Here is a 25,658-nt window from a genome sequence, read left to right as displayed (position 1 = left end):
CACGTACGGGGCGATTTGAGGACCCAGTCCTACAGGCGCTTCAAGCCTTCAACTCCCTTGTTTTCTTCTCCTTCTGGTGTTTTTTTTTTTTTTAACTCACTATACTTCATCTTAGTTACTATTTCTTTCCCTCACTATCTCAACATTGTCCACATCCTGATGCAACTCAATTTTCAAAATTTATCAAGGGTTAGATCTTAAGATATATCTGTTTTTATAACCTAAAAGATGCTAAATTAATGGACAACTGCTCTGTATTTATGTAGAATGGAAAGTTTCTTGAAATACAAACTTGGATACAAATACATGTGTCCCAGAAAAGTAATAAAAATTATACGTATTGTAGGAAGTCTTACAGCCAGTGGTTACTTTACTATTTATGCCAATGTAGAGCATGCAAGTCCTGCCTCTTTTCTGGCTGTGGGACAGCAGAGGATTCTGATTTGTGAGTCTACCTCTAAATAAATACCATTCTATTTCTCAGCTCTGAGCTAGTCTGGGATTTCCTTTAAGCATCCTTCTTCGTTCTGGTACCCACATGGATTCAGACTGTACATCTACTAGGTGGACGGCCAATGCCCTAGCCACTCTACAGTCCAAACAGTCTCCCAACCCTGCCCGCTTGGCTTGCTTTTACCTAAGCAGTTTTTTTTGTAAAACCCCTGCCACAGCGGAGCTTATTGCGAGTGGCAACTTGTAAATTTCCTAAGTGTGTGCATGACTGCCGCATTCCCTGGTGCAGTTTCCTGGTGCAGTTACCTGGGCTCCCTGCTGGGGTTCCCTGGCACAGTTCCTTGCCTCACTGCAACTTGTGCAGCTTCTAGTTTCTGCTCCTTGCCCATGAGTTCTGGGTTTCTTACTTCATGTATGGTATTGATTTAATTGCTTTTAAGTTGTCAAGCAAAGCATATTTCTAAGTATTTAACCAGTACCAAGGTGGGAAACTAAATCGGCTCAGGACCGTTCCTGTCACCACTGGTTGCATTGCTTCTAGTCGCAACTCTGTAACCACAACATCTGCTGGACAATAAAGATTACAGTTTATGAGATCACAAAAAGGTAATTAATAAATCAATATAGCAGACTCCATTAATATTGAAACTTTTAGTAACTTTTTTGCTAATACTATGGATTGTATTTTGCTAAGCTTATATGATAATGGTGATACTTCAAATTATTGAGTATTGGAACTCAATATTTTTCACTTTAAGTTATTTATTTTTTTTATATGAAGTTATATTAGGTTATGGTGATACTTCAAATTATTGAATATTGGGACTCAATTTTTTTTCATATTAAGAAAGAATGCAAAAAAAAAAAACAAAAAAAGAAAGAATGCAGAATTGTAGGAATGATACAGTCTTTACAGTTTAATAATGTACAGCTAGTTGACAAGATTAATAACATAGAAAATCAAAAGTTACATGAAAATATTAATACTATTAAAAAGAATAACATTAATTTGGCAGACAAAATTGAATCCATATCTAAGGGCACTAAGAAATTATCTAAAAGAATTCATACTGTTGAATTTGACAATCAAAAATTGATGAAAAGTTATGATAAGTTAGCAGATAGAATATCTCACCAGGATGGCAGTCTGCACGCTATTGAAGTAATGTCCAAGAATTAGATGTTATCTTTAAATGAGAAAATTCAGAACTTGGAATCATATGTGCAGAATGAGGACAAGAGGCTAGGTACCTCAATAAAATCACTAGAAATATATACAGGCCAGGAGATTCAGGGTTTACAAAAGATGATAGTAAAAGGATTTGAAATGATTAAGGACATTAGTGAAGCTGATGAACAGGGAAAGAAGCCACAAGGACAGGCTTCAACATTGCCAGTAGCTGTCAGAAATGACTTACTCAGAGTTTCAGTTTCTTACCCTATAATCTACTCTGACAAAGCATCAAGTTATAAAGGCCAAAAAGGATCCAAAAAGGTAGATGGATACCTATTGGAATGAATGATCTAAAAGAAATTAAGCAAGCTGTTGTAACTTATGGCTTGCATTCCACATTTGTTAGGGATATGATAAAGACATGGTCTTCAAGCATCAAAGCAATGCCACATGACTGGACTCAGTTTTAGCAGTCCTTGATAATGGGCCTCAATTAATGTTTAGAATTTATTTCATAGAATAGAAAAAAACTGGAATGACAGGGAAAAGCAAAAGGCCTTGAGATTTCCCAATATCAAATTCTTAGTGAAGGTCCTTATGCTGACCCACAGGTTCAAGCTCTTTACAATGAAAAAATCTTGTCCCTATGTCGCAAAGCAGCCTTAAATGCTTGGGACAAAATTCAAGAACCATAAAAATGAATTGAATCATATACCGGGGTTAAACAGGGTCAGAGAGAACCCTTTACTGACTTTTTACAAAGATTAACTAAGGCTGTACAAATAGGAGTAACAGACCCAGATGCTAGATGAGTACTTATTGAATCTCTGACTTTTGAAAATGCCAACTTAGAATGCAGAAAGATGCTTGGGCATTTAAAGATTAGATCAGCACCTATGGATAAATGGATCCTGCATACATTGAATATTGAGACATTTGACTATAATACTGAATCTTGGGTAGGAGAAGCAATATCCAAAGGAATGAAGAGACATCAAAATGCTAAATGTTTTAATTGTGGTAGAATAGGACATCTGAGAGGGATTGTAGACAAGAAATTCCTAGAAATAATATCTCCCCTGGGAATAGCAAAAATGGGAGATCTTAGCCTTCAGGTATATGTAGAAAGTATGGCAAAGGTCAACATTGGACCAATGAATGCAGATCAACAAAAGACAGACATGGCAACCTGATACCATAAGGAAACTCCTGAGGGGCCTCTCACAGGCCCCCAAGCCAAAAGTTGCCTAGTCATTCCTAGTAACTATGGAGAGCATGTCTCACCAGGAAAATTAAAAACTCCAGAGCCTTTTGTAAAAGACTATACTGTTCTAGATGATGGCAAAAACATGGAGGATAAGTCAAAAATTCCCATAGGAAATAGGAAACGTATATTCTGGCAGACTTCTATAAATGATCAAAGATCAAAGCTAAGAGTAAGTATAAATGGCATTGTAATTGTTGGTTTGATAGACACAGGTGCGGATGGCAGTATAATTGCCCCAAAATATTGGCATACAAATTGGCCTCTTCAAAAGGCCCTTGTTCCTTTACTAGGAATTGGAACCATGTCTCAAGTTAAACAAAGCATGAGATGGGTTGACTGTATTGGGCTAGAAGGTCAAAAAGGGAAGCTGAGGCCATATGTGGCTAATATTACAGTAAATTTATGGGGTCATGACCTGCTACAGCAATGGAATACCCAGATTAACATTGCTGTGGTCCCATGAACTTATAATTCTGGGAAGGATATAATAAGGTACTATACACAAAGGTCACTAGCCATTCAGGCTGTACAAGAACACAAAGCATCTAGTAAAACTTCAGATTTACTGATAGCCCTACCTTTAAAATGGTTAACTGAGAAACCAACATGGGTTAAGCAGCGGTCTCTAGTTGAAGATAAGATGCAGGCTTTAGAAAAGCTGGTATGGGAGCAACTAGATGCTCGCCATATTAAAGAATCAACCAGCCCTTAGAATTCTCCTGTGTTTGTTGTAAAAATGAAATCTGGTAAATGGAAATGGTGACAGATCTAAGAGCTGTAAATAAGGTAATTAAACCTATGGGCCCTCTACACTCTGGAATTCCTCTGCCTTCTCCATTACCAAAAGGATGGCCTCTTATAGTTATTGATTTAAAAGATTGTTTCTTCACCATACCTTTACAAGAAAAGGATAGAGAAAAAATTTGCCTTCACAGTGCCTACTTATAATAATTCTTAGCCTACTATGAGATATCCTCCCACAAGGAATGCTCAATGGCCTCATTCTGTGCCAACACTTTTTAAGTCAGCCATTGGAAATAATATGTAAACAATTTCCTAAATCTATAATCTACATTGTATTATTACATGGATGACATTTTGCTATCTAATCAAACATAGATACTTTAGAACAAATTTTTGAATAAGTAAAGAAAGTTTTGCCAAACTGGGATTATAAATTGCTCCTGAAAAAATATAGAGAGGAGATTCTGTCAATCACCTCGGTTTTAAAATAGGTTTTCAGAAAATTAGAACATAAAAGGCACAAATTAGGAAAGACTGGTTGCCGACTCTTAATGACTTTCAAAGATTATTAGGAGACATTTCCAGTCTACAACTGGATGTTGGGTTAACACCTGATCTAATAATTCATTTAAACAAAACCATAAATAGTGATAAAGACTTCAATAGTCCCAGAGAATTAACAGCTGAAGCAGAAGAGAAATTGACAATTGTTGAGGAGAAATTACAGGAGGCACATGTGGCTAGGGTGAATGCAAATCCTAATTGTATTCTAGTCATATTGCCTTCCAGAATTTCTCCTACAGGAATTTTAATACAGTGGGGTGATATTATCTTAGAATGGATCTTCTTACCACATAAACCAAGTAAAAATTAAAAACTTATGTGGAAAAAGTCTCTGAATTAATTGTAAAAGGCAAATTGAGACATCGTCAATTCACAGGTACTATACTGCAGAGATTATAGTGCCTTTTACTGCTGATGAAGTAAAAAAGTTATGGGAAGACAATGAACCATGGCAAAGGGCTTGTGCTAATTTTGGGGGGAGAAATTAATAGCAATTATCTCAAAAGTGATTGACTTAACCTTATAAAGAGAACTTCTTGGATTCTTCCCCAAATTGTACACAATACGCCAATAACTGGAGCCTGTACATTTTCTACTGATTCAAATAAATCATGGAAGGCAGGTTACAAATCAGAAGAATTAAGTAAGGCAGAACAAAGCCCTTATAATTCTGTGAGGAAGGCAAAATTATATGCTATTCTCATGGTGCTAAGGGATTTTAAAGAACTTCTTAATATAGTTACTGAGTCACAATATACAGAAAGAGTTGTCTTGCATATTGAAAGCACTGAATTTATACCAAATGACACAGAGTTGACTTTATTGTTTATCTAGGTACAAGACATAATCAGGATTAGGCTTTGTCCGATGTACATAACACACATCCGGTCCCATACGGGTCTGCCAGGTCCTCTATCACAAGGTAATGCAGACATTGATCAATTATTGATTGGAAACATGCTTCAGGGCTCAGATTTTCATAAAACACATCACATCAATAGCAAAGGTTTAAAGAGTTTCATATTATATAACAACAAGCTGTGGAGATTATAAAGAGATGTCCTGTTTGTTCTTTCTATAACCAAACACACTGCTACCTGCAGGGACTAACCCAATGGGTACTCAAAGGGATGAAATATGGCAGATGGATGTGTTCCACTTTGCAGAATTTGGATAATTAAAATGTGTACACCATACCATTGACACATATTCAGGTTTTCAGTGGGCAACTGCTTTAAGCTCAGAAAAGGCTGATTCAGTAATCACACATTTCTTAGAAGTTATGGCCATCACAGGTATACCCGCACAAATAAAAACAGACAGTTTTTTGCTTATTATAATATTAAGTATATTACAGGTATAGAACAATCCTCCAGGTAAGGCAGTTATAGAAAAATCAAATTGAACTTTAAAGGATATGTTAAACAAACAGGAAGAGGTGGGGAAAGCCACCCAAAATAGATTATATAATGCTTTATTAACCTTGAATTTGCTTAACGCTAATGAAAAAGGGACAACAGCAGCAGAGAGACATTGCATAATAGAAAAGTCTTCTGAATTAAATCAACCAATTTATTTCAAGGATATGCTGACCTCACAATGGAAGCCAGGAGATGTGCTGCATTGGGGAAGGGGTTTTTGTCTTGTTTTCACAAAAGAATAAAAACTATGAATACCATCAAAATTAATGAAGAATCGGTTTGAAATGAAGAAACCTCTTGAAAAAGAAAAATGACAGCTCATCCACACTGGAGACAATCATACAGATGGTAAGGAAATTTCATAAGAGTTTGGGCAGGGTTCTGTTCTTATCTTTGCAGGAAAATACACATCTTCAAAAATCTGAGAGACCCTGGATGTTTGGAAGCTGACAGAAGGAAATTAACTATTCACTAAGGATCATTGGGAAAAATGAATCAGATTTATGAGATCAGGTAACTGATACACATACATTTAAATGTATATATGTGTATTGTGTGACTACATATATATATATATATATATATATATATATATGTGTGTGTGTGTGTGTGTGTGTGTGTGTATGTGTGTGTTTGTGTCTATATAAATAATGTTTAAGTTTTCCACAATGAACAATGAATTTTTCCTGCAGTAATCTTTGAAGTTTCCAGGAAGAAGATGGGACCCCACAACAACTTCACCTGGTTGATATGATGTCATGATGCTGATGCTGCTACCATAAGACCTTTTTTTGGTACTAGCTACTCGAGATGCTTCCAACTTGGTTAGCTGAAATTATGCACTTTTTTACAACGTTCTGGCTAGACCTTAAAATAGGAAGCTCAGAAAAACCCTATCAAATTCTCAGAGACTATTTGCAATTATATCAGACAGTAATCTTGGAACTTAACCATCACTTTACTTTCACAGGATTCCATAGAAAGAACATCACCCCCATGACAGCTGGAAGTAATTCTAGAAGATGGTGTCCCTTCTCCCAACAAAGTTTGTCCTCAGGGTTAGGGACATCATTTAAGGGTTGATTATAATTGGTATAAGATTGGGTGTTGGGAGGAAATTTTATTGGTTCAGGGATCTTTTTAAAAAATGGAAAAATTGAATGGGATAACAGATTAGTATGAGTTTACTTACACTAATAATAATAGTGAGCAACAGAGTGAATACTTGTGAGCTATTGTTTATAGGCAATTTGCATTGGTATAGATCTTGTGTATTGATACTAACAATTATTAAATTAAATATATTCCTATTTTCATCCACCATATTTGTATACCTAGGCAAAGTTATTTTGTCATATTGTATGCAGGCATGCTTCTACCTCTGCTTAAAACATTTTTGTATATTGATACAATTTTAGGATATATTTATCATATTGCAATGTACATTTCTACCTCTGATTAAGACACTTATACATTGTTTATATTTTGAGGTCATTGTCTTCACTTACTTGTTGTACAGCTGTTTATTGTTTAATATTCTAATATAAAGTCTTAGTCTTTAAGTTATATAGGTAGTAAGAATTATAGGTCAATAGTCATCTATGTTTGTCATACTTATAGTTAGACTAATCAGGTTCTTTAGATACATAGAGATTGTATTCTGCATAGATAGGTAATCTTCAATCACTTCAAAGAGCTGTAGAATGTAGCATTTAAATAATTAAGGGTTTTGTTGAAGTGAAACATGATTGCTCCTGGCAGCACTGATCTATTCCCAAGAGAATGTTGAACACTGAAGACACTCCACTTGGAGCTTGTTTTCTTCTTGGCAAAACTGGACTTTGGGCAAAGAACTGCCAATGCCTCAACCACTGACAAGGTACATGGCATCTGGAAAGGATAATCAGGACTTTCAAATCTTGCCAAGACAGAGTAAGATGGTTGTGAAAAATTTCCTGCCTCTGAAAATGGTCTGTTGGTTATTCTAGGCCTTAGCCAAAGTTGGTTGCTTCAACATTGCAAATGAGACTTTGGGTGATTGCCCAGGTAACCAGTTGTGTCTGTCATTTGTTGCACATTTTGGTCCTGCTTACACAAGTAATGTTATTTCCCTTCTCAGGTCTTCAATGAGGTTAAAGACTAGATAATTGCAGTTTTTTTCCTCTCATGACTTGACCAAGTTGTTCATTATAGAAGACTTAAACTAGTTAGGATAATTACTGAATATATTTGTTTGTATTGTATATAATTTTGTATTAGGTTCTTATTTAAACAAAAGGGGGAGGTACGGTAGAAAATCTTACAGCTAATATTTCCAGCCCACTGGGGGAGGGCTTCTTATACTATTTATGCTGATGTAGAACATGCTTCTGCCCACTCTTCAGGCTGTGGGGTTTGGTTTCTGATCTCCATTCCAACAGAGGATTTTAGGGGTAGATTTAAATAAATAAATAACCATCTCTTTCTCAATTCTGAGCTAGTGTGAGATTTCTTTTCAGCATCCTTCTTCATATATGAATGCTGTTCTTTGGCTGTATTAAGACTCGGTGGTTCAGAAAAACTCAAAGTATCAAAGGTGTCTTATTTTATATTTTACTGCTGTGATAAAACACAATGATTGAAAGCAACTTAGAAAGGAAAAGGTTCATATTATCTCACAATTTATAGCCCATTATGAAGGGAAGTCAGGACAGGAATCTGGAGGCAAAAATTGAAGCACAAGCCACAGAGGACTGCTACATACTGGCTTTCTCTCAATGACTTGCCCAACCTGCTTTCTTATACCCCCAAGACCACAATTCTAGAAACACACACACATGGGCCTAAGTCCTCCCATGTTAAACACTGACTAAGAAAATATCCCAAGTCTTCCTGTAGGCCAATCTGACAGAGTCATTTTCTCAAATGTGGTTCACTCTTACTTAGTATGTATAGGTTTGTGTCAAGTTGACAGGAACTAATGAGAATAATATGAAATATTTCCCCCATTTTTTAAATTTCACTTTATGAACAAGAAGTTACCAGCAAACTTTTGAATTAGTACCAATATGTAGGTTTTCAAGTTGACGTATCTGTCTTACCCTCTTCATTACTACAGATTTCTGAGCAGTAAGAAAAAAAAACTTAATCTTTTCTAGATTAATAAGGAAAATAAGTTATCTACTTTGTTTCATAAGCTATGCTCTAGCTGAGAAGAAACTAATGATCTTTAGTATGCTCATTATATGTAAATTTGTCAGTGATATATGCCTGCCCATTTCAAAATAAACTAAACACATCTCGTCTTTTTCCCTCTGGGGACATAAAATCAAATACTGAGTATTCTAATAAAGCCATAGATATCCACAAAATATATAAATGAATTAGAAACTAGTTGTCAGTCATGAAATGCATTAAATTAAATGAAAGTTGATATCCACAGAAAGACAGTTCTCAAAGCATTCTGAATGGCTAAGCTGTGCCCTTTGCAGCAGTGACGAGTGTCACAAGGGATGCTCTCCCGAGCCACTTACCCTGCATCAGCAATATCACATACCCATGTTCAGTCTTGATCTTGTATTTGTAAGGAGACTCTACTGTGACCTCTTTATTGTTTACTTTTCTCAGACTTGCAATATTAGCTTCAGTACTAACAATAAGGCATCTTGTTGTCATGATAGGTAAACTTGAAAGACAAAGGACAATTTAGCCTCACACAAATTATAGTTGGGAAGGGAAAGTCTAATATTACTTGATGCTAGAACAATTGGCAGTTCCTTACAAATTACCTGAAAGACAAAATACGAAACTATATCAATTAAGTTTCCTATACTACGTCACATTAAGTTGATTTTTTGTTATTTTAATGGTTAATTTTGATTATTTTTAATTCTGTGTGTGCTTTTGCTACTATGTGAGTGTACACACATGAGCACAGGTGCCCTGGGGTCTGCAGATGCTGAATTCGTGGAGCCCTTAAGTGCTGGGAAGTCTGAAGACTAGAGTTGCCAGGGTGTAAATTCTCCTAAAATCTATTTTTTCACAGATAATCTCTGATTTAATCATGGTGAAAGCCCTCAGTAACCTGTGACAGTGAGTTTGTGATTGCTTCTGAGAACTGATCTTATGTTCCTACTTCTGTATTTATTGATATGAAATCAGAACTCTGAAGTGAGCTAGAAGTATTTGCCCCACAGAAGTCAGCTCCATTCTACAAATCAGATTTGTTTCCCTAGCAGAGGGCTAATTGTTAAACATTCATCAGCACACCGCTGCTTATTTTCCTTGAAGTGACAGGCTTACATTTGGTGAAGAGATATTTTCTACTTAACATCCTAAAATTTGGATTGCTGTAATTTGCTGGAAAGCTGTTTGCTTCAAAAAAATGTTCCATGTTTTTCCATGAAAAACAGTCAAGTTATTATACAGTTGAAACTATTGGGCAAGTTCTTCTCTTTGAAACAAGATGTTTAGCTAAACATATATATGTTTTAGCATATAGTACCCTTCATGCATATTTCCCTTCCTTGGAATAGTAATCTTTTAATCTTATTAATAAAAGATATATACCCAAGCTTCAAAATATGATAAAGTTCATATCTTTTCTATTCAATCAAAATTTTCCTACTAAGCTAACAAACTTGTTGAGTTCCTTTTGGGTGTTATTATAAATGTGAATGTGGTTTTTTTAAAAAATCGAAATGGTACTTTAGTTTTTTTTTTCCTTTCTATGTAGCAAAAGTTGTATATGTCAGTCTGTTATTCTCTGCATCTTGAAAGAAGTTTCTCTGACATCAACTCCAGAATCCATTCTCTTTGGAGGGATACCTTGCTCAGCCTAGACATAGTAGGAAGGGCCTTGGATCTTCCCCAAAGCAATGGGCCTTACCCTCTCTGAGAAGTGGATGGGGGTAGGTGGAGGGAGGCGGGGAGTGGGAACTGGGATTGGTACGTAAAATGGGAAAAGATAGTTTGTTTTCTTTTTTTAAAAAAGAAAATAAATGGGGGAATGGGACGGTTGGGATGGAGGCAGGGTGGATATGGGAGTAGGGAAGTATATATCTTAATTAAGGGAGCCATTTTAGGGTCGGCGAGAGACTTGACTCTAGAGGTGTCCCCTGGTGTCCATGGAGATGTCCCCAGCTAGATCTTTGGGCAGCTGAGGAGAGGGAGCCTGAAATGGCCCTATCCTATAGCCATACTGATGAATATCTTGCATATCACCATAGAAACTTCTCAGAAAACAGCATATCATAATGGAGACTGTGCCTGAGCTCTCTGAGAAAGAAGCTAGATTTTCAGCACCCTACAAACAATGCTTAACTGTCATTCCTCTATGTGCCAATTAAAGACACAGAAAATGGGGGAAAACAGAGAAAGCATTTTAATGCCGCCACCTTGGGAAAAATGGTTCCAGTGACTCCCAAGTATGTTTTCCATGGTATTAAAAGATTTAAATTTAACCAGAAGGTAAGGTTTATTCTTAATGAAACTGTCCTGGTTACGTGTTGCCATACCTACAACTGGCCTATCATTGTCTTAGACATGATCATCCTACATGACTCAGTAAATCGCTAAATTGTTAATCTGATAATAACTGGGGCTTGTTTTCTCCTTAAGTATAGTCGCCCTTATTTATTGATAGATCCACCCTGGGAGATTGATTCTTTATAGAAGCCAGGGTTTCTCAAAAGGACAGGTTAAGGACAATGATTTACCTCTGTGCTTTCTCATATAAGCAGAGGAGACAGAAAGATGCAAAATGGAAGCAGAGATACTATACTTTCATCCCAATTTGAGGTACCATGCGGGCCCAAACGAGGATTTTTTTTTTTTAGCAAAAGCTGTTGCCAGTTTCAAGGTGATGGCTCTCTTTATTAAAGTGTTTCCATTTAGAAAGGCACGCAGTGGATACTAGATCAATGGCTCAGTTAGTAAAATACCTGCCCCAGAATCATGAGAACCTAAGTTCATATTCCCAATACCCGCATAAACATGTATGTAGGCGAGGATGTAGCTTAGAACAGAGAGCTTCCCTACCATACACAAAGACCTGGGTTCAAACCGCCACGTGACAAAACCTTGTTCCATTTGGAAACACTGTGTTAAAATTCTAAAATATCTATCATATTTTGTTCTATAAATTACTTGACCTATTCAAAATGTTGTTTCTCTTCAACAAGTGGGTGAATGATAGAGCTTGCAGGTTTATTTTAAGGACTAAGTGAATTGACAAGTAAAAAGTGCAACCCAGTGTTAGGCAATAGTTTTTATTAAGCTACTGCCACTAAGGAAGCTAGCTATGAATTTCATCACATATCCAAGCTCCTTGGTAAAGTCAGTTACTCCACTGACAATCTTTCTCCTAATAATTGGCTTGATTTTTTTGTATGGTATTAGAGTTCCACTGTGGTTTTTTATTTTTAATTAATATGTCCTTAATTAATATGCTTTAATAGATGTCTCCAGCTGTTTGATATTTGGACCATAATTACATGACAATACTTTTAATAAACATGGCAAGCCCAAACCACAAATGCTGCCATTTTATTCACAGCAGGAAAACATCCTAATCGCAGTGGCAACAGTGTTCCAGCTGAGTTCTGATGTGAGCGCCAGCATCCTTCCCAACATGTCACTGTGGATGGCAAGAGCAGGAAGTCAGAACAGCGCATGATTGAAACTTTGCAGACATGATGAGATAAAATACAAAGTTAGCAGTAATTTTGCTCTAAGAGCCGACTACTACGCACCTAAGGAAAGGACATTTTTCTCAATGATCAAAGAAGTGGGAAAGTGAGTAAATTGAAAGAGCTTGATGATGCATATTTATACTTCCCTGGTAATAAGAAAACCATGGTGTGCAGTGGGAAAAGGCCTATATCAGGCAAAACACTAACTCTGCTCCATCCCTGCATTTGCATTTACTACAGTTCTGTTGGAAGAATGACCTAAGCTGCCTTGTATCAGTTCATCTTTTAAACTGGGTTTTAAAGGAACTTGAAATTGGCTTTTTGAATGTTTCAGTTGTATCTAGGATATTTTTAAGAATTCTTATTGAAATAATCTCTTCTCAGGGAAGAGATCTTTCGGATCTCTGGAATTTGGCAAAGTCAATTGGAACTTGAAACTGTCTTCCAAGCGGGAAATAGAATGCGCACATGCTGAGTATCTCTGTGACCTTTGAAGTCGTTGCTCCATGCTGGTTGCAAAGTAATGTCATGTCACAACACTGTCACGATTTTGAAACAAGACATCCAAGATAAATACCAATGAATACAAAACCAAAGAAGTGTAGCAAGGAATAATGTCCTACTCTGTTCTATCCATCAAGTATCTGAATTAAACCTTTGGTCCTTCCAAACTTCTCACAGTGAACTTTAATGCATGCACAGGGGAAGTTCAAAGCAGGTTCAGAGGAAAACAAAAATATTTCTCCAAGAACCCAAGTAGCACCCATGTTATTACAGAAAGCTCTCTGAGTTAGCTTCCAAAAGACTACAAAATGCAGAGAAAGCAGGACAGCTGCTGTTAGACCACATGTATGACAGCCCTGCCAACTTCTGTTTCATCAGTGGGAACTTTGGGCAAAGCAGGTCATCTTCAGTCCCTTAAGGATAATCCTCAGCTTTGTGTTTTGCACAAAAGGTTGAAATATATGTATTATGCTATCAAGTTACAACATTAGGGGGCTTAATATATTCACTAGGGGTGTTAAGATGCAGACCAAAAAAAGTGAGGATAAGAGGACAAGAAATATAGTAACGAGAAATGCTAGATAAAATTGAAAAAAAAAAAAGAGAGGAAGAATTCTGGGAAGAAATTTAGGTGTTAGAAGGCCATTGTTATGATAAAAGTTTAGACACCTGTTAGCCTGTGTATACAGAGTTCTGGGATACAAGGAAGATGAATCAAACCTTATAAAAATGGAACCTAAAAAACTGACAAGCAAAGAGAAATTTTGGAGGCAAATCTTCACTGTTATTAACAACTAGCCAGGTTTAAAGCATGTTACTGAAGTAGAGTGGCCAGTACTGGAATCCTGACATAGATAACTGCAGGCCCATAGTTTTAGGCAGTGGTGAATCTGGGGAGAACCCTAAGTAGTGGAGTACAACCAGGCAGGGTTCACAATGCAAAGAAGAGAGCTTACATTACAAATAAGCACACTTTTTGCCAGAGTCAAGTGTACCTGAGTCGAGCCTGCTCAGTTTTCCTTCCTAAATTTATCATTTAGTTCAGTTTTCCTATTTCCTTGACCGCTAGAAGCAAAGTAGGGGAGAATAAATCAGGTCCAATTTATTGAGTTCCTTTCATAGGGATAAAACATCTACCGAAAGAGGAGGCACCGTACCCAATAATAGGAAATAGTCTAGCTTGGCTAAACAGGCTAGGGCAGAATATAAGGAGACTAAAAACTTGAAAGATTTATCCAAAAGGTTAAAAGTTACAGTGCTATACTTCAGAGCCTAGAATGAAGTTTGGTTATCCCAGCTCAACATCCATGTAATTGATAAATTGTAGAGAGCATTTCATACTTAATGAAGGAAAAAGGCAATTAGCCAAGCCCAAATCTAGCATCTACATAGTCATCCTTTTCTTTTCTGGCACTTTGTGTTTTAAAAATTGCTTCCATGTAATATTTTATTTATGCTCATAATTAAGTCTTTTGGATAAGTACAACCGTAATTACTATTTCTATTGTACTTAAAGTGTGTGCTATACACATGTATGAAAACAATGTACTTGTATATTTGGAATGGGAGTTTGAACCCATACATGTACCTAAAGAGGCTAGGGGTTGATGGTGGGTCTTTCTACATCTCTTCTCCACTGCATTTTTGAGACAAGTCTCTCAGTTAACTGGAAGCTCATAGATTATATGCTAAACTGACTGGCTAGTGGACCCATGGGATAGTCTTCTCTCTACCTCTTTGTACTGGGATTCAAAATGTCTCTGGCCTTAAAATCAAACTAAATGGAGAGAAAATCCCAGTGACCACACTGAAATCAGGAACAAGACAAGGTTATACACTCTCTATTAAATATTAAATATAGTTCTTAAAGACATAGCAAGAGCAATTTACTGGCTTGTTCTGTGTGGCTTGCTCTGTTTGCCAGGGATGGCACTGCCCATGGTTGTTGACCCTTTTACATCTTTGTCAGCCAAGAAAAGTTTCCACCAACTTGCTTACAGTAAGCCAATCTAATGGGCACACTTTTTCAACTGGGGTCCCTCTTCCCACATGACTCTAGTTGGTTTCAACTTCCCAAACAAGAACAACAACAATTAAAAACAACAACCAAAAACTAATCAGCACAAGGAATAAAAAATTTTACATCTAAGCTATTCCCTTCTTTGCTTATATCATCTGACTAAGTGTCAGGCTCTGTGTTAGGTGCTTTTCATCCAAACAGGGACCTTGTCTTTTAGTAGATATATTCAAGTCAGAGAAATCAATACAGGGATGAATGTGATGAAATACTATTGCACAATGACAGGAAGAAAAAAATAACACAAAAGACAGAAAGAATTTTTTTAAATTCCAAACTTTAAATTTTTCATTCTGGAGCCGCTATATGACATAGAAGGTTTTATTCCAGGTTAACTTTGTTATAGGTGCTTCATTCGCCTGGCTCAGCAAACAAAACAATTTTTATTTACTGTTCATAAATTCCCAAGCAAAAAGTATAACTGACTGGTATTAATTATCATCTTATGTATAGTGATGCTGGCATCTCCATGATCATTGCAATATCTTCGAGGTACAGAAGAGGAATGAAAAATGCTAGGTTTCCAGAGAAGATGGAATAACAGAACAACTGAATGACACATCTCCAGAGGCACCATGTTCTATTATCTTCCTCCTATCTCGGAACAGAGTGATAAGTCTCTATAGGATGTCAGGACTGACCAAGCAATAAGCCGATAATTTAATGATCCCCGGGAAGGACTTGCTTCAAGATTTGCTCTGTACCTCCTGGGACATTTGCAATAAAATTCAGTATGTTCACATCATGTAGAATCCTATGAAGCTGCGTGATACTGTGAATGAAATATGGGGTCATTTTTCAAAAAGGAGGCATTTCTGAATCTTCTATAAAAAGCTCTTTAAAGAAACTTATTGTAGAGTTTTTTTAAAAAGTGCCTGTGTTATTTTTCTGATGAAGTATCTCTAATCTTCACTGTCAATTGTGCAATTTATTCTACCTAACTGCAAAAGATCCTGCAGGGTCTTGATTGTTCTTTCGATGGGAACATAAGCCATAATTGACACAAATGGCCAGTTAGGAAACACTCAATTCTAAAAATACTCACCTTCTTTATATGGGATTTACCTTAGGAGACACAGCTGGGACACATATCCAGTTCTGGTAGGAGTTCTTCACTTGATTTATTTGCTGTGTCCCAAGCATCTGCACACCATTATTTTTCTGCTTTAAAATGAGTAACCTACCCAATTACATGCTTCTCAAAGACACTTGAAATATAACCAACATATCACAGATTTACTTGATTTCACAAGCTTGCTTAAATTCTTTTTTAGAAAACGGTTTTAGTTCTAACAAATGTATAACAATATAGGTGAAGAGATTGCAACAAAGTCCAATGAGGTCATGAGTCATCCCCAAAGACTAGTGATGAGCTGTCACAGTCCTAAAAGTGACAGACCATTTGTCATACAGTAAGGGATAAACAGCACCAGTCTACAGATGTAAAACAGCTGGTGGGAAGGTGGAAATCTCAGAGAGAAAAGATAGAGAGGTAAGTAGGAAGGAAGCTGTGGGGTTCTTTGTTGGCTTTCACTGATAGTATGATAGAGCAAGCTGCACAGTGCTAAGATATGGAGCCTGATGATAAATTGACACTTAAACAGTATGAATTGATAATAATGATGGGATTTAAGGCCACAAAAAGGTAGGAGGCTGACCTATGTGACAGATTGGTATCACTAAGGTTAATGTAGATGATATCAGCAATGGAATCGCTGAGTCAAGAAGAAAGTGAGAAAACAGGAAGTCAGAAAGTTTGATGAATTAGATTTTTATGTCTGGCACCTTCCCAAAAATGTACAAATTGAGGCTTAATCCCAAGTATGCACTTAATATAAAAAGATAATTATGTTAACTGAGATTTAAAGTTGAAGCCCTAATCTGGTGGGATTAATTTATTTATTTTAGTTTTATTTTGCTTTATTTTAGTTTTTGTGTGTGTTGTTGTTATTGTTTGTTTATTTGTTATTGAGACAGAAGTTTACTGTGTAGTTCTGCCTGGCCTAGAACTTTTTATGTATACAAGGCTTGCTGTAAATTTAGAAATATTTCTACCTTGACACTTTGAGTTCTGGCATTATAAGAATGTGGTGTGTGAGGTCCTTCTGTCTATGTGTTGCTCTATAGCATGAAAAGAGGAAGGCAGAGTGGGAGAGAAGCGATGAAACCACCTGAGACAGACACTGGGAACTTTATCTAGTAAGTCACTGTCAAGCGCAATACACAGATTAAGAGAAATGGGTTAAATTCAGATGTAAGAATTAGCCAATAAGAAGCTAGAGTTATCCCAGACTTTTTCAGATCCAGGCCAGTTGGCCTTGGTGAGTTCCCGATAGAACATCCCCATTGTCTCAGTGTGTGGGCGCACCCCTCGCGGTCCTGAGTTTCTTGCTCGTGCTCTCTCTCCTGCTCCTGATTTGGACCTGAGATTTCTGTAGGTGATAAAACCGGACTCGCTGAACATAGTGGACAATGAGGACTACTGAGAACTCAAGAACAATGGCAATGGGTTTTTGATCCTACTGCACGAACTGGCTTTGTGGGAGCCTAGGCAGTTTGGATGCTCACCTTACTAGACCTGGATGGAGGTGGGTGGTCCTTGGACTTCCCACAAGGCAGGGAAACTTGATTGCTCTTTGGGCTAACGAGGGAGGGGGACTTGATTGGGGGTGGGGGAGGGAAATGGGAGGCGATGGCGGGGAAGAGTCAGAAATCTTTAAGAAATAAATAAAAATTAAAAAAATAAAGAAGCTAGAGTTAATGGGCCAAGCGATGATTTAAATAATAGAGTTTCTGTGTAATTATTTTGGGTATAAGGTAGCCCAGCGGCCTGGAATCAACAAGCTTCCCTGCTCATAGCAACAAGCATGCACCACTAAACTTGGTAAGAATAATAGCTTTTAGTTTTTAAATTTTGTATTATTATTAATATGGGTGGGAACATATGACATATGGTATGATATAAAGGTCAGAAGACAATTTGTGCAGTCAGATCTTTCTTTTTACCTTTATTTGGGTTCTGGGAGTCAAATCCAGGTGCCAGTCTTTCTTGATAAGAACTTTTACCTGTTCCACCATCTCACCAGATCCAAAGATGTATGTTTTTACAAGGAAGCAAAAACAAAACACAACCTCATACACAGAGCAAAGGCTACAGAACATGTAGTAAGAAAGCAACCATCTGCAGCCCTTCATCAGACACCAACCCTTCCAGAAACTTGGTAGTGGAACAGTAAATACATTTCCATCTTTTAAAGAAATTCTTTCCTACTTCACCACCAGTGTGAATAACAGTCTCTTCCAGGACTCTCCTGTCCTGCATAAATGGAGAATGACTGTTCTCCTAAAGTCATGATGAGAGGTTGGGATTATGTAAACAGACACATACACACGCATGAGAGAGAGAAAGAAGACAAAGACAGAGACAGGGGACCAACAGATGATGGGAGAACAAGGAATTAAAGCTAAAACATCTGAAAATGGTCACAGTTTTTTTCAAGTTTTTGAAGTTAGTATATAAACCACAAAAATCATGCTCTTTTTCCACAGACTGGCACCTTACTTACAAGCCAGCAGTCTTCCAGAAGGCTCTTGATGTTTATGCTACCAATTATACCAAAGGAATTGCTTCATCTCAAAGTAAAAATGTTTCATGTCCATGGTGAAACAAATCAAGGCCCACAGACTTCAGGACCATCTCCTCCACTTAGCAGGTGGTCTTTCATCTCTAGCAGCTTCTAAGATATAGCTAACTCTATGAGGAAAATGACTTTTGTGTATGTCTGCCTCTGCAAATGATTTTATACAAAAAATTTCAGTATGTATTGAAAAGCATTGGAAAGGTAAAAAAAAATGTAAGGAAACATGACTCATGATGGAAAGAAAGAGCAGTTACAAATGTATAGTTATAGACTTTCAAGATCATGATATTATTGACCAAGGCTTAAAAATAGTTCACAAATACATGAAGTTATTGCAGAAAAAGGTTGATAAAGTCTGTATTAAGGTGAATAAGTTGAACATGAAACTAAAGATATAATAAAGGACCAGAAACAGTCATAATAAAGGGTGCCATGTCAAAAAGTCAAAATTCATAGGTGTGTTTAATAATAGGAGAAAAACTAGGAAGGTAGAAGATGTGATGAATAAAAAAATCCTTCCTAAAACTCAAGGGAGAAAGAAGTGAACAGAACTGAACAATGGCATATCATGATTCTGCTTACAAATGAATAAAGTGTGAGCAGAAAATAGTTTATGATGACAGCTGGGACCTTCAGAATGCACAACAGACATCAACACCTTGGCCCCAAATGTTCAGCACAGAAAATAAGATACATACAAAGAAAACTACCCCTGGGTTCAGCATATTCAAATTCTTAAAATTGTAAATAAAGAACAATTCCTACAGGTAGCTAAAGAGGATATTAAGTTAGATGAATACTTTTAAAGTACTAATAGGAAAACAGGTAAAATTCCCATATCTAATTATCTGTCTCTGTGGAAAAGTATGAAAGCATGATGAGATAATCAAAAGCTAAGAAAATTTGTCTCCTGCAAATCCATCCTTCACACACACACACACACACACACACACACACACACACACTGTATGTATCCTACTGATGTATGTATCATACTGATACAATACAATTTAGTATTGCTAATATAGGTGTTGAGGACTCACCATTTGGGATTGCACAACCTATCAAGAAGCTTGTGATTGGAGAAAAAAAATGCCCCCACCAGAAGCCATTGATTGACTACCTCTTCATCTAGGTGCAAGACTTTTGAAGGGTTTGTTTTTTATTCATAAATAGTAGCAAAGGGGCAAAGGAGAGAATCTTTGTGTGTAAAAGTATCTGCTGCTAATTTTGATGACCTGAGTTTAATCCTTGAGATCCACATGGTGGAAAGAGAGAATCAAATTTCTCAAATTGTCACCTGACTTCCACACATACATATTGGTAGGCATTTGACTCCTCCAACACACACACACATACACACACCATACATGTACACATAAATACGTGAATGTAGAAAGAAAAGTATTCTAAAAGATGAAAGTATATGAATTAAACAAAATAACCCCAAAACAAATCATATGAAAAATAAGTGGAATTACACTATTATAAATTTTATACATTTCTTATGTAGGTTATGAAGTAATCTTTTATTACTTAAAAGCTGTATAAATTTAATGATTTCTAACCTAGTAATTACTTGAACAAGTGACAAAAAGTATAGCGACTAGCTAAAAAGTCAATCCAGAAGGTAAAATGGGGTGCAAAATAGAGGTACTTACCAAAATTATGAAAAATGAGGGATGGGGAAAAATATACATGACATATTACCAAACTTAAAAAATGAACATACCACATTAATGATTATATTAAATGTAAATGGAATAACGATTCGAACTGAAAGGCCGAAACTTACTATACCAAGTAAGAGTCCCAGATCTAAGAATAGGCTGTTTATTATAAGAAACAGACCTTCATGTTAAAGACATGGAAAGGTTGAAAACAGAAGTGAGGAGACATTTTCCTTCAAATACTAAGCATAAGAAAGTTTGTGTGACTGCAGGAAAGTGAAAGTATCATTGGAAACAGCTTAATGACAAAATAAACGTCCATCAAGAAAGCAAAACCCCAAACATGCATGCTTTTAATCATATCAAAGCTTCAAAATACATTAATTAAAATTTAAATAATAAAACGTACTTGTCCCGCAATGGATGGAGATAGAGAAAGAGACCCACATCAGAGCACTGGACTGATCTCCCAAGGTTCAGTTGACGAGCAGAAAGAGGGAGAATACGAGCAAGGAAGTGAGGACCAGGAGGGGTTGGTCAACCCACTGATACAGTGTACTTGAGCTAATGGGAGCTCACCAAATCCAGCTAGACTGGGACGGAATGAGCATGGGATCAAACTAGACCCTCTGAATGTGGCTGACAATTGGGGCAGACTGAGAAGCCAATGATAATGGCACTGGGATTTGTCTCTACTGCATGTACTGGTTTTTTGGGATCCTATTCTATTTGGATGCATACCTTCCTAAGCCTGGATGGAGGGGGGAGGGCCTTGGACTTCCCACAGGGCGGGGTACCTTGCCTTCTCTCAGGACTGGAGGGGGTGGAGGGAGGGTGTGGGGGGGAGCTGGAGGAAAGTGGGAGGAGGGAGGAAGTGGAAATTTTGATTGGTATTATTTATAAAGCAATAAAAAAATAAAAAACCAAATTCATGAATATTAATGTGACTATAAGAATGCAATTATTACCTGTATAAATATTTAGTAATTATCAGAAGTAAAATGAAATTAAGGTTAAGGCATTTGGGTAATTATATTTTTTAATTTAGTTTAATTTAATTGGGCACATGTGTAGGGGGACAACCCAGAGCATACTAAGGCAGTCAGAAAACAACCTGTGGGGACTGCCTCCTTGTACCCACCATATGGGCCCCAGGGGTCAAATTCAAGTTGTCAAATTTAATGGAACTACTGAACCATCTTGCTGGTCATTTACTTATTTTTTTGGTGGATTGTTTTATTTTATTTTGTTGTATTTGTTTATCTTTATAGTTCTCTTATTAAAATTTTTATTTATTTTATATAGCAACCACAGTTTCTCCTCCCTTCTCTCCTCCTGTTCCCTTATCCCATATCCATTCTACTCCTCCATCTGTCCTCCTCTGTCCCCATTTAGAAAGGGTCGGGTCTTCCATGGAAGCATGGCATATCAAGTATTAAAGTATGGTATATCAAGTTGATACAGGAAGGGAGGAGCTTGGTCCTCCCTCAACAGTTTGTATATATTTTCTTATGTTTGCCATTCAGGAAACGGAATTAAGGGGCTTGCATACACTAGGTACTTGTCTACTGCTGAGTTTACTCTCAGTCTTTGAGTAAAGTATAGTAGTTTCCTCCTTTCTCTTTGGTTTTCTGGAAAACCAATTAACCTGCTACTTATTGTAATCGTAACGGCCACTTGTTATTCGATTCTTTCATATAAATGACAAATACTGTCTTTTTGAATTTCTCAGAATATTCTTATTTTATCTATTAGTGAGTGTTCATGGTATAAATTATCTCCACCCTTCCCTCTTTTTTTTTTCACATTGTATTAATTGTCGGTCTTGTTTTTTGACTTCCAAGTAGGCTTGTCCCCAGTGAGAAGTACAGCAAAAAAAACCAGGAAGGCAGAAGCAGCATAAAAATCCTGTGTGCTCTTTCCTTCCTTCTACATCTGATTGCTTCTATGCAGAGACCAAGTATCCCACGGACTCAGTCTTCTGCCATTCTCTGTCCTACCTGTACCCTTTATGCTAACCCTGTAGAAGACCTACCTTCTAGACTGTGGTAATGCTGTCTTCATTGTCTCTTCATAATTCTGGGGCAGTGATGGATAAATGATTCACATTCTGGTTTGCATTGTCACAGTCTTTCTCTCTTTCTTCCTCCCTTTCTCTTTCTATTTTCTTAAGATAATCAAGTTCAAGTTATTATTTCCTGTACTTAATTTACATGTTTTGAAAGACCATGAACCTACTTTTTCTTATGCAAACCACAATTAACTCATACAGTAACTGCATTCTGGTCAATCAACCAGCCAGTCACCCTGGTATAGTGTGTTATAATAAAACACTTGGAGAAACTTATCAGAAACAATAAAACAATTTGTGAGAAATCCTTTGATTTCTTGTTTTGCTCATTCAGGCTGTGGTGACAGCTCTTAGCAGCACTATGGAAGTCTCATTGTCCCTGTTCTTGTTGATAGCATGAAGCTGGCAAGCTCCTGAGTGATGACATGAGCTTTCCTCTAGGATCTCTGTGTGTCTTCTTTAATAGAAAATATTAGGCATATTTCTATTTCCAATTGCAGTCATTAAGAAATTTAGTTGGTATGTTTTGAATAAATTAATCAACTCATGAAGAACAGTGGAAGTCTTTCCTTAAATAGAATTGAGCAAACACATGCCATTACCCAGAGAGGAAAGTTCCCTCAGTAGGTGCCTTCAAACGCAGTAGACAGATTTTTGAAGGATGGGTCCATGAAAACAATATTTTTATTTATTTTTTCCATTCAAAAATTTACACTTCCTCCTCCCATTCCCTTCCTGCTTCCCCACTCACCTTCCTCCCTCCCCCTCTCTCCTTAAGAGAGGGTAGGAAACCCTGCCCTGTGGGAAGTCCAACACCCCCCCCCATCCAGGCCTGGGAAGCTTTGCATCCAAATAGACAAATAGACTAGGATCCCAAAAAGCCTGTACATTCAGTAGAAACAAGTCCCAGTGCCTCTATCAATGGCTTCTCAGTCAGCCCCCATTGTCAACCATATTCGGAGAATCTGATTTGGTGGCATGCTCATTCAGTCACAGTCCAGCTGGATTTGATGAGCTCCCATTAGATCAGGCACAATGTCTCAGAGGGTGGACAATATTTTTTTCCTAGGAATTTACTCCTCTTCTATTTCTTCTAGCATGCTTGTTTACAATTAAAATCAACATTTTTCTAAAATAATGTGTCACTGTGTTGTCTTGAGAAAAAATAGAATATACTTTGCTAACCCAACTGATATCCAGGCCTAAACAGGTTTACCTTATAGTGTCATGTGAAGAAAAATACTTGGAGTCCTTAAACCCATCATATAAATATCCTGAACAGCACTGAGTATCCAAAACTTAAAAATGAATCTTTCATGCCAGCAGTATCCATGTATAATTTTTTTCCTTTAATTTTATTATTTCTCTTATACATGTAGGTAAGAGTATAAATATACCTTCTCATTGCAAAACTTTCTTTGTGTTGTTAACACAAAGGCAAATTAAATCTCTACAGCAGTGTTTCACAACCTGTAGGTAGCAACCCTTGGGATCGAACAACACTTTCACAGGGCTGCATATCAGATATCCTGCATAACAGATAATTACATTACTATTTATAACAATAGAAAAATTACAGTCATAAAGTAACAACAAGAATAATTTTATGATCGGGGGTCATGACAACATGAGGACCCGTATTACAGTGTTGCAGCATTAGGACAGTTGAGAACTACAGGATGGCAAATAGAAATCAAACTTCAAGTTGCAAGTTCTTGCATTTGCTAGGAAGCTTCTTCAGTGTTTCCTATGGAATAATAATAAGGCAGGAAGCTTGCTATAGACATAACTAAGTGGGTTAGAAAGAGGATTTATGCTACTGGAGTAATGTATGATCTTGATGACACACAAAATTCTTTTATCCTTAATTTTCTTAGCAATAATTCAATGTCTTGCAAATCTGCAAGCACATAATATATTTAGTATTTCTTGTTTCCTAGAGCCTGTTTCCATTTTCATGGCAATAATATCTCTTTCTTAACGTGACTAGGACACATGCAACACTAAAGAAATAGAATTTCCAAGGAGTCATGATATAAAAAAGGGATCAGGTGAATGTTTTCAGAAAACCTGATCTAATATTAGTGAAAAACCTATAAAAAATTTTCTTAACTGAGGCTGAAGAGATGGCTCAGCAGTTAAGAACACTGTCTGCCTGATTTGAGGATCAGAGTTCAGATCCTAGCAGCCATATTGAGTTGCTCACGAATACCTAGAACTCCAGCTCCAAGAGAGTAAATACTCTCTTTGTGCTCCCAGTGGGCACTCTGTTAACATGTAAACAAACACACACATAAACAAGCACATACTCTCACACACATCTTTATGCACATGTGTACATACACACAGAGAGAGAAAGAGGAGAGAGAGAGAGAGAGAGAGAGAGAGAGAGAGAGAGAGAGAGAGAGAGAAATCTTTTAAAAAAAAAATAATAAAACTTCCTAACTCTACAGAGCTGCTGATGGTTAGGACATGAGGCTGATTAGGTTGAGTGTCCATACTGGGTAGTGTAACTGTGGAAGATACCAAGGCAAACACCAATGAGCACAACCCAGGGCTATCAATGGGGGGGGGGGTTAGTGTGATTTCATTTGTGCTCTCGCCACAGGCTGTGTTCTGAGATAAAAGCAAACAAATACACAGTAAGTAAGAACTTTCTAAAGCACAACATGGCCACCACTTGAAATACTCCTTGGCTAAGGACTGTTTTCTTTATAGCTTCGTATAAAAGAATTCATGAGCATTGAGATTCTATTTAAAAGTCTCTAACTTATTTTTCTTTTGTTATTCGTTTTATCTCATTTTCAGGTAAATGAAAGTTAACCAGAAAGAAAATTTAATCTGTAATGTTGGTCCACAGAAAGCACTTCAGCGCGTTAAGTAGATTGTTTTGTATACTTTAACTCTATGAACAGTTTGTTCCAGAGGAGGGTTTGAGAGCTAACTTGGTGGAACACTCTCATCCAACAGAAACAGGCCTCTTATGTTCGAAAGCAATTCACTTTGTTCTAGTCAAGAAAATGTAGTTGCTCAGTTTTATAATGAGAACTAATCATTACAAGGAATGCTGTGAAAAAAATCAATTCTCTTTTTAAATGTCCAAACCCTGCTCAGCATTTGATCCACAAAATGTTTCACATGTGATCAGATGGAGGTTGTCTCAAAGATCAGTAAGCTGATCTTCACATCATGAAACAGAGCATTGTTGAAATAAAAGGAGCGGCGGGGCTGCGTCCCCTACACCCCAGCCGCTTGGCTAGCTCATGCCCGAAATAACAACACACAAACTGTATTCATTTAAGAACTGCTTGGCCCATGGACTCTAGCCCTTACAGGCTAATTCTCGCACCTGGACTAGCCCATTTCTAATGATGTGTGTAAGCACCCCAAGGTGCGCTTAC

This window comes from Alexandromys fortis, unplaced genomic scaffold (assembly GCF_014885135.2).
Source record: "Alexandromys fortis isolate MF-2015 unplaced genomic scaffold, M_Fortis_MF-2015_v1.1 scaffold_322, whole genome shotgun sequence".
NCBI lineage: Eukaryota > Metazoa > Chordata > Mammalia > Rodentia > Cricetidae > Alexandromys > Alexandromys fortis.
The sequence above is the reverse complement of the archived record's forward strand: the minus strand, read 5'-3'. Positions refer to the sequence as shown.